This window comes from Triticum urartu, chromosome 3A (assembly GCF_056163025.1).
Source record: "Triticum urartu cultivar PI428250 chromosome 3A, HENAU_Tu73, whole genome shotgun sequence".
Lineage (NCBI taxonomy): Eukaryota > Viridiplantae > Streptophyta > Magnoliopsida > Poales > Poaceae > Triticum > Triticum urartu.
Genome location: NC_141875.1, coordinates 45,805,337 through 45,814,045, shown reverse-complemented (window position 1 = coordinate 45,814,045; position 8,709 = coordinate 45,805,337). Strand labels below are relative to the sequence as shown.

The following is an 8,709-nucleotide window of genomic DNA, read 5'->3' as shown; positions in this document are numbered from 1 at the left end:
TACATGGCCCATGCCCGCCAAAATTCTCCTACAAATTACACGTCTATCGTCGGGTGTGGCGGAGCAGAGTCCTGCTCTTGGCACCTTAAGTGCCGAGTTGTCGCTAAAAGTGTCTACTAGCGATCATTCTGGGATGCTTCCTGGAAGTCCATATGTGTTTTTATTTCGCTGTCTTTCGCCGTGCTTTTTTCCTTGTGTTTCTCTATTTCATTCAATGGTACGTAGGTGTTTTTCTATTTACATACTATACCATGGTGGAATTACTTTCCTTCTTCATTTTTGCAAAGACTATTTTCCTTCTTAATGAGTAGACCAATCAAAAAAAATAAAAATACGTTGCTGAACATAAAGTTACATTATATGAATTGATTAATTGTTTTGTTTCTTCGTCTCTAGTAGCCGAATAAAAGACACGAAAATAGTCTCTGGATTTTTTAAAGGAGAAAATATCTATGTGTTTAGTTGTTCGACAGTGGAGTACTAAAAAAGGACGCTGAAACTATTTCAAGTACAGTGGGAAGTTTTTCTCTAGTTGCTCGCCATAAAAGAAGCAACTACATTAATAATTTTTTTTAGAAATTTAGAATTGGGTTGTGGAATGAGAAAGGAACATTTGTAAAAAAAATGTAGGTACATATATGATTAAGCAAAAGCATATTCCTTCACTTTGGTTAAATATTTTAAATATTATGAAATAAATTTAAATGTGCAGATTTTTTTATCATTCCCATAATTTGAATTTTGTGGATATATTTTTAATACTATGAACTAAATTTTAATTTCACAAATAAGATTTAAATTTGGCAACCTATTCCTGAATATTATTAGCAAGATTGAAATTTTGTGAAGTGTTTTAATATCAAGATCATGATTTGAATTTGCTGACCTTTTAAAACATTGTGAACAATATTTTGAGTTTTGAGTCTTTTTTTTGAATATTAGGAGCAAGGTTTGAATTTGATAAAAAAATATGATGAAAAACATTTGAATTTGATATATATTTTTGATTTGGTGTAGTTTTTTTTTAAATAAATCAATTTAATGAACTATTTTTGAACATCATGAAGAAAATGGTGAACAAGATTTGAAATTGGTGATCTTCTTTTCATTATTGTGCATGAAATTTGACTTTGGTGAACTACGTTTGAACATCGTTAAATTGTTGTGTAAAAGATTTGAAGTTGGTGAACTATTTTTGAATTTTATGAGCTAATTTTGAAATTTTTGAACAATACTGAATTTAATGTTTTTATTTCGGGAATGAAATTTGAATTTGATAAAATAAATGCCATAGAGTGAATAATATTTGGATTACGTATAAGTATTTTTTGTGAAGTCTTTGAACTTTCATGAATTCGATGAACATTTTTGAACATCGTGAAGAATTCTCTTTAATTTCATCAAATATCTGCATAGATTTTGATTGTGTGTGAACAAGATTTGAATTTAGTGAATTATTTTTCAATATCATGAATGGAATTTGAATTTGACGAACTATTTTTGTATATTATGAAGTCAATTTGATTTTCATGAACTAAATCTGAATTTGTTGAAGTTTTTTTAATATCATGAGCAATACTTGAATTTGGTGAAGTATTTTGATTTTATTTAACTTGATTTGAGTTTGCTCAAATATTTTAGTATTTCGTGAACTTAATTCGGATTTTGTTAAAAACATTATAATATGTTGAACTTGTTTCTCATATTGTGAACATTATTTGAATTTGTTGAATTGTTTTTGAATATCATGAACTAAATTTGTATTTTATTAATGAAATTTGCACTTGTGAACTATTTTGAATGTGTTTAACTAAATCTGAATTTCATGAAAAAAATTGATGAACTTTTTTGATTTTCACACATGAAATTTAAATTTGGGAACTATTTTTAATATCGTGATCTAAATTCAAATTTTGTGAACAAACTTTGAATTTGAGATCTTTTTTGAATATCGTGTAGAGATTAGAGAGTTTTGAACAGATTTTAAATTTGGTGAACTTTATTTTGAATATCATGAATATTATTTAATTTGTGTGAAGTATTTTCTAATAATAATATATGAATTTTATGAACTATTTTCAAATGCCATGAAGAAATTTTGAATTTCATGAAATTAGAATTATGTGCACAAAACTTGGATGTGTGTGAACAACAATTTGGTGAAGTATTTTTGTATATTGTGTTAGAAAATTGATTATTATTCATGATATTACACTAATTCGATAATGAAAAATCTGATATACAGAAGTTGTTAAGCATTTTAGGGGTCATAACTACATATAGGAAAGTTTGTCTATTTTATAACTATTGAAAACTCATCTGCTATATATAAGCATGAAACTTTATCGAATGTTGAGGATTAGAATAGCAGCTGGAGACCAGAGCGTTGATTTGCAGCTCAATAGTGAAATATAACCAAACCGAACTCAAGGGATACAAGTGTAATTATGAATGCAGCAAACCAATGGCGGAGGCAGGGGGTGCTGGCAGGGGCCATGGCCCCCCTATGCTCTTAGAAATACAACTATATGTGCTCTTAATCCTCCATTTGTCAAACAAAATTGGCAAGATTTAGATGATTTGGCCCTGTCTAGCATTATATAACATGTTTGGCCCCCTCTATATTGAGTTTCTGGCTCCGCCACTGCAGCAAACCAATAGTGTTCCAGTGACATTTCACCATCTGATTCTGAGAGTGTTCCGTCGTACTTTGCACCAAAAATGCCAAAACATGCAAGTAACCTGGACTGAAAAATAACTTGAATTAAGCACTTTACATGGATGAAAGGAAATTTTGCAAAATAAACAATCAAGATCATATGTTTTGGGGTTTATACTCATTCGCTAATGAAAATTCTGATATAAAAGTTGGTATGCGTTTTGGGAATCATAGCTACATATAGAAGGTTAGACAGTTTTAACTTTTAACATTATTGAAAATTTGCACTCTGACATATTGCAAATCAAACTTTGAGGATTTTTTTACAGGCTAATACTTCATCATACAATTTAAAGTAGTTTCAAATCAGTTGATGACAATTGGGAGAGAAACTTACTTCAACTTGTTCTGTGGAGATTTTAAAAACTTGAACGTTGAGATCATTCTGTATTTTTGTACATTTTCCTGTGAAGTTGCATAAAGGTATACTTAGCCAACAACACAAATCTTTGAAAACTGTATCGAAACAAAAAGAAGAATAATGATTTTGATGTTATGTTAGGATAGGGGAAATGATCACATGGAAAGGTTTGATGTTTTTTGTTGTCAATGTAAAGTGTGAGTTAATCGCCAGAGTCATGACTGTATTTTAAGTAATAAAACAAACAAAAAACATTACTATTATTTAAAAATAGAAAAGAAGATAGCAAGAACAGAAAATTGTCAAGTTGTCGCGTGCAAAAAAAGGAAAAATATCATTGATGGTTGAATGCTTTAATAAGAAATGATATTAACAAAATAGTTGGAGACAGTGTGTAGAACCTACGTGTAAAATCAAAAGTCTGTACTAGTGATGCATAAGGTTGGGCGAATCCTTCTATACTTCAACAAAACAAAATCATCCATAAAGCGTATTTGTTCATAGAGAGTCATGACTAAAAGTGACTATGATTTTTTTGTGTTTTATCACCATAGACTGAAAACTGAACACGATAAGTGTGCTTGTCAATTCTAGCTAGCCGCTATGACAACATTTTGATATCAAATGTTTGATTAATTTTGTGTACTGTGGTTAAGAATTTATGGGACTTGGTGAGGAATTGTTTCGTCTTATAGGTACCTGAGTATGTTTTTGGCCTTAGACAAGTATATTGGATACTCGAATCTGACTTCTATTCCTTTAGTGGGTACTGGCAGCCCTCCACTACGGCATGCCGCCATTCGCGGACGGTGCACTACACACCAGTCGCCCCCAGTTGAACCTTCGTGTTCTATTTTCCGATTATGCAAATATAGTTTGTATAACCATCTTATCCTTTTTAGGTCATGAATTATTTGGATCTTTCCCACATATCAAGGCACATATAATAAAAAGATGGCCATCGACTCTCTTGACATATTCTTCGGTGATCAAATTGTGTACCAACATGATCATGCTCTTCTTGCCATAGTAAATTTCATCTTGTTATCTGCATAAGGGGCTCAAAGATAGGATAGCATGCGTGCAAGCAATGGCATGTTGTGGGCAGGCAGCATCTGCGGTGGACAGCTTGGGGGCTGCAACATGGATATGAAGGTGTGTGTCAGAAGGCTCGGGGTGTTATGGCACAAAAAGGACCCATCATTCACATGGATTATTAAATCTATCTCAACTAAATTATCTCGCTCGCTTTAAAAAAGGTAATATGAAATATGAAAATGTTCAAGCAACAATAAAAATCTACAATATATAATGTGATATTTTTATATGATATGATGTAACTATTTCCCATGTAATAAAAAGATGAGGACAACAAGAGATGGAGATGGCTATCTAAAGTGGAAATTTTAGTGCTTAGAGCATTATCAAGATCTGTCTCGGCGCATCTCTTCTCTACTTGCTCATCTTGCCTCCTCTGTTTTCAAAGAAAAGAAGTGTCGAATCAACACTCTAGGCGGTTCTTAATATTGGTATAGATGTATACATGGATGGGTGTCCGTGGCAGAATTGTGATAGCATGTGCCATTATTACCTTATATAATGACACAAGTCATTGGATTGTGGCTTGACAAAATATTATTTGTCAGATAATAAGCCAAGTCAAATATCGCAACACGAATAGCTAGAGGTGATCATAAATATTATAAAATCATTCCACGTCGGACTAAAAGTCTTAAGTATGATTTACAACTTTGTTGGACTGCTACATCTCTTAACAAGTGAGTTCCAGCTAGCCATACTAGATAGATGGTGGTAAAATTATTCATGATTACATAGCTTTAAATTATATGGGGTTCATTCATTCCATCCCCATATGTGCCTTCTAGGTCCCATGTACTGCAATTCATCATTTGCGTAGTGGCAGTAGTCCTCTCCCAAGTACCCTTCTCTTTGCTTATTCAAATTCACTTATATGGCTTGCTCTAAGACAGAGGGGGGTAATATCAGGAAAAAACAATAATGATCTTTTACCAAGAGATGTAAATATTGTTTACATATTTAGAGAAAATATATCCAGAACTATTATGGTGAGAGCTTGTACTAGTTATGTTCAATGGGCCAAAACATAATGCACATATTAAGAAAATGACCTAGTACTATTTTTGATAATGAAAGGTACATGACATTTGAATTGATGCTTAATATATACCTGAGAAGAAAAATATTGAATGAAAAAAAGATGACAAGCTTTAATCTTCCAAATGTACCAATCATAATACTATTTCAAATATTAGACGGTTTCAGTATATTCTCTTAGTGCAATCATTTGTAGTTTCCAAATGCTAGAAAACTCACAAGGAAGAGCATTTGACAGACATGCATAGTTATGGGTGTTCCCTTGTTCTAGTTCAATTGTAGCCTAATAATACTATAAGAAATTACATCGCTGTAAGATCTCCACAAGGACTAAGAAACAAACAAGTATTGGTTATTATATATCTAGTTAATCCTTAATCAAGGAAACAATAAATTGATTCTTATATATCTAGTCCATCCTTAAATAAGGAACACGTACTAGAAGTAACTGGAATGAGTGTTAACAAATGAAAACTAAATGGATTATTGTAGTTTGTGCAATGTAGATAGTGAGGTATTACCTACAGCATATAAATTTTTGTAGGGATAAATAAATGGGTAACATATATTAGCTCTTATAGAAATATCTCTGATTTGCATAGAATCAAGTTGGACCATGGCCATCCCAATCAATGTAGACAGAACAATCACATTTTTGCCCTCATCATATCTCAACCAAGATATCCCCATAGCATCATGAGGCACTGTCTGCCGAAACATCCCCTCTAGTGGAGCAATTTTGTTGAACATCATCCATCGAACAAAAGCATCACAATTGGAATTTCTCTCCCATAATTGGATTGTATGTTTTGACAAAATGGCAGAACAAGTCCATTATCTTATATGCGTAAGAGCTTATAAGAATGTTCAACATGGACATTATGTGTGTCTATTAGCTTCTCAATCACAGCAAGACTCTTCCTTTAAAAATCATGCACAAGGACATCACCTCCACAAAACAAACAGTAAAGTGCATTTCCAATTAGGATGATGGCTCTTATGGAAGGAATTATTTCATAGTCACCACTGCAACAATACCTCCCCATACACCAGATGTTGATTCGTAGACGCAAGCGAAAGCGTTTGAGTCTCTATTGAAGAGCAAGACCAATTTGAATGGGCTCGAGAAGCAATCACCATGCACATGTCCATCTTCGAAGTTAGTGCACAACACCGCAACATTCCAACATTTCCATTTGTCTTCATTAAGCACTGATGGAATAGCCACATGATTGTGTTGTTTGCTAGTGAGGGGATCCCACACAACCAAACCCGTTGGCGTGGGGGCATGTGGTGATATTTTGACTAGGATGGCGAGGCCATGGCATCAACCTTGGAAGCACACGGGGAAGCGAGTACTAGGGATGTTTTGGCTGTGCGGCATGGGGAAGTGAGTACTAGGGATGTAGTCAAGCGAGTCAAAGGTGGGAGTGAAGATGGTCACATCGGTGATTAAACACCTTGCAAAGAAGCCAAGCATAGGTGGTTTCTAGTGGTGCTTGTGGAAGCGGCATAGGAACTTGGAGTCGTAGAGGATGTTGGGTCAGCATGGGTGTCGGTGTCAAAACCGGCGGATCTCGGGTAGGGGGTCCCGAACTGTGCGTCTAGGCGGATGGTAACAGGAGGCAGGGGACACGATGTTTACCCAGGTTCGGGCCCTCTTGATGGAGGTAATACCCTATGTCCTGCTTGATTGTTCTTGATAATATGAGTAGTACAAGAGTAGATCTACCACGAGATCGAAGAGGCTAAACCCTAGAAGCTAGCCTATGGTATGATTGTTGTTGTTGGTCCTATGGGCTAAACCCTCCGGTTTATAGACACCGGAGGGGGCTAGGGTTACACAGAGTCGGTTACAAGGAAGGAGATCTACATATCCGTATTGCCAAGCTTGCCTCCCATGCCAAGGAGAGTCCCATCCGGACACGGGACGAAGTCTTCAATCTTGTATCTTCATAGTCCAACAGTTCGGCCAAAGGATATAGTCCGGCTGTCCGGATACCCCTTAATCCAGGACTCCCTCAGTAGCCCCTGAACCAGGCTTCAATGACGATGAGTCCGGCGCGCAGATTGTCTTCGGCATTGCAAGGCGGGTTCCTCCTCCGAATACTTCATAGAAGATTTTGAACACGAGGATCGTGTCCGGCTCTGCAAAACGAGTTCCACATACCACCGTAGAGAGAATAATATTTCCACAAATCTAATCTGCTGACGTACCCCGTAGTGTGACATCACGCCACAGCCAGGTCTTTATTCGAATCATTTTTCACAACCAACCTCAGCGTGTTTCGCGAGGCGGTTTCCTTGGCACGTCTTGTCGAAGCAGAGATCGTGTCCCCTTATTATGGGATTCCCATCAATACGGACGTGGGTAACCCAACCGTGCCTATGAGTAGGACTCCTAGATCTTAGGCAAGTCCCAAACAGCCACGAGGAGGACGCTTGATATTCACCCTCTTTATAAAGGGGACAAGGCTTTTTCTTTTTCCCTCTCGTGCTTAATCAAATCCTTCCCCCGCCTCGAGTTCTAACACCCAAAACTCAGGCCAGGTGCTTTGAACCTTCAACTATGTCCGGATCCAACCTTCAAGGTCGGTGGATGCCTTCCTCCGTCACGGAGGAGGACATCAAGAAGTTGAGAGAGGCCAGATATTTGACCGCCGAAATTTTGCATCGGCTGCCTGCCCAAGAGCAGGTCGTCCCTACTCCCGAACCCAACGAGAGCGTCGTGTTCGTCTCCCACTTCCTCTGAGGACTAGGCCTCACTCTGGATCCCTTTGTTAGGGGTCTTATGTTCTATTATGGGCTAGATTTTCACGATCTGACACTGCATTCCCTTCTTCATATCTCGACATTTATTGTCGTATGTGAGGCCTTCCTCCGCATTACCCCTCACTTCGGCTTGTGGCTCAAGACCTTCGATGTGAAGCCGAAGATGATCGAGGGGCAGCATGCAGCGTGCGGAGGCGCTTTAATAAGCAAAATCGCTGACGTTCTACGGCCTGAGGGTTGCTTCCCAGAGGTGTTCGGATTGTGGCAGCGGGAGTGGTTCTACATCACAGCTCCCCGAAGTGCCAAGTGGGTAGCTGCCCCCACCTTTCGCTCATGCTCCCCACCACAACTGATGTCATGGATCAGCAGGGGGCTGAGATGGGGTCCAGCTAAGGACGTGCCAATACTGCAAAACCGTATCCGAGATCTCTTTGAGAGAGATTTTAGTCTGGTTATGGTAGTGCAAGTTATGCTAGTTCGTCAAGTCCAGCCTTGCAAACGCCGGCCCCTTCGCATGTGGGAATTTAACCCGGAAGGACTGCGAGCTATTCAACATTTCCTCGGCATGACGCATGAAGATATGTACAAATTGTTCTTCGGACCACAAATAATGTGTCCGGACATCACTGAGGATGCATGTCTGAGCTGCAATTGCCCGGATACCCAAGTAAGTAGCCCCGCATCCGAACACACTGTCTGTTTAATTATCACAATGTTGCCC

The 8,709-nt window shown here is 37.4% G+C and overlaps 1 pseudogene; it reads right to left on the bottom strand.

Annotated features, from left to right (window-relative positions):
- Positions 1–5,699: 5,699 nt before the first annotated feature.
- On the bottom strand, positions 5,700–6,759 carry LOC147978373 (uncharacterized; annotated as a pseudogene).
- Positions 6,760–8,709: the final 1,950 nt, after the last annotated feature.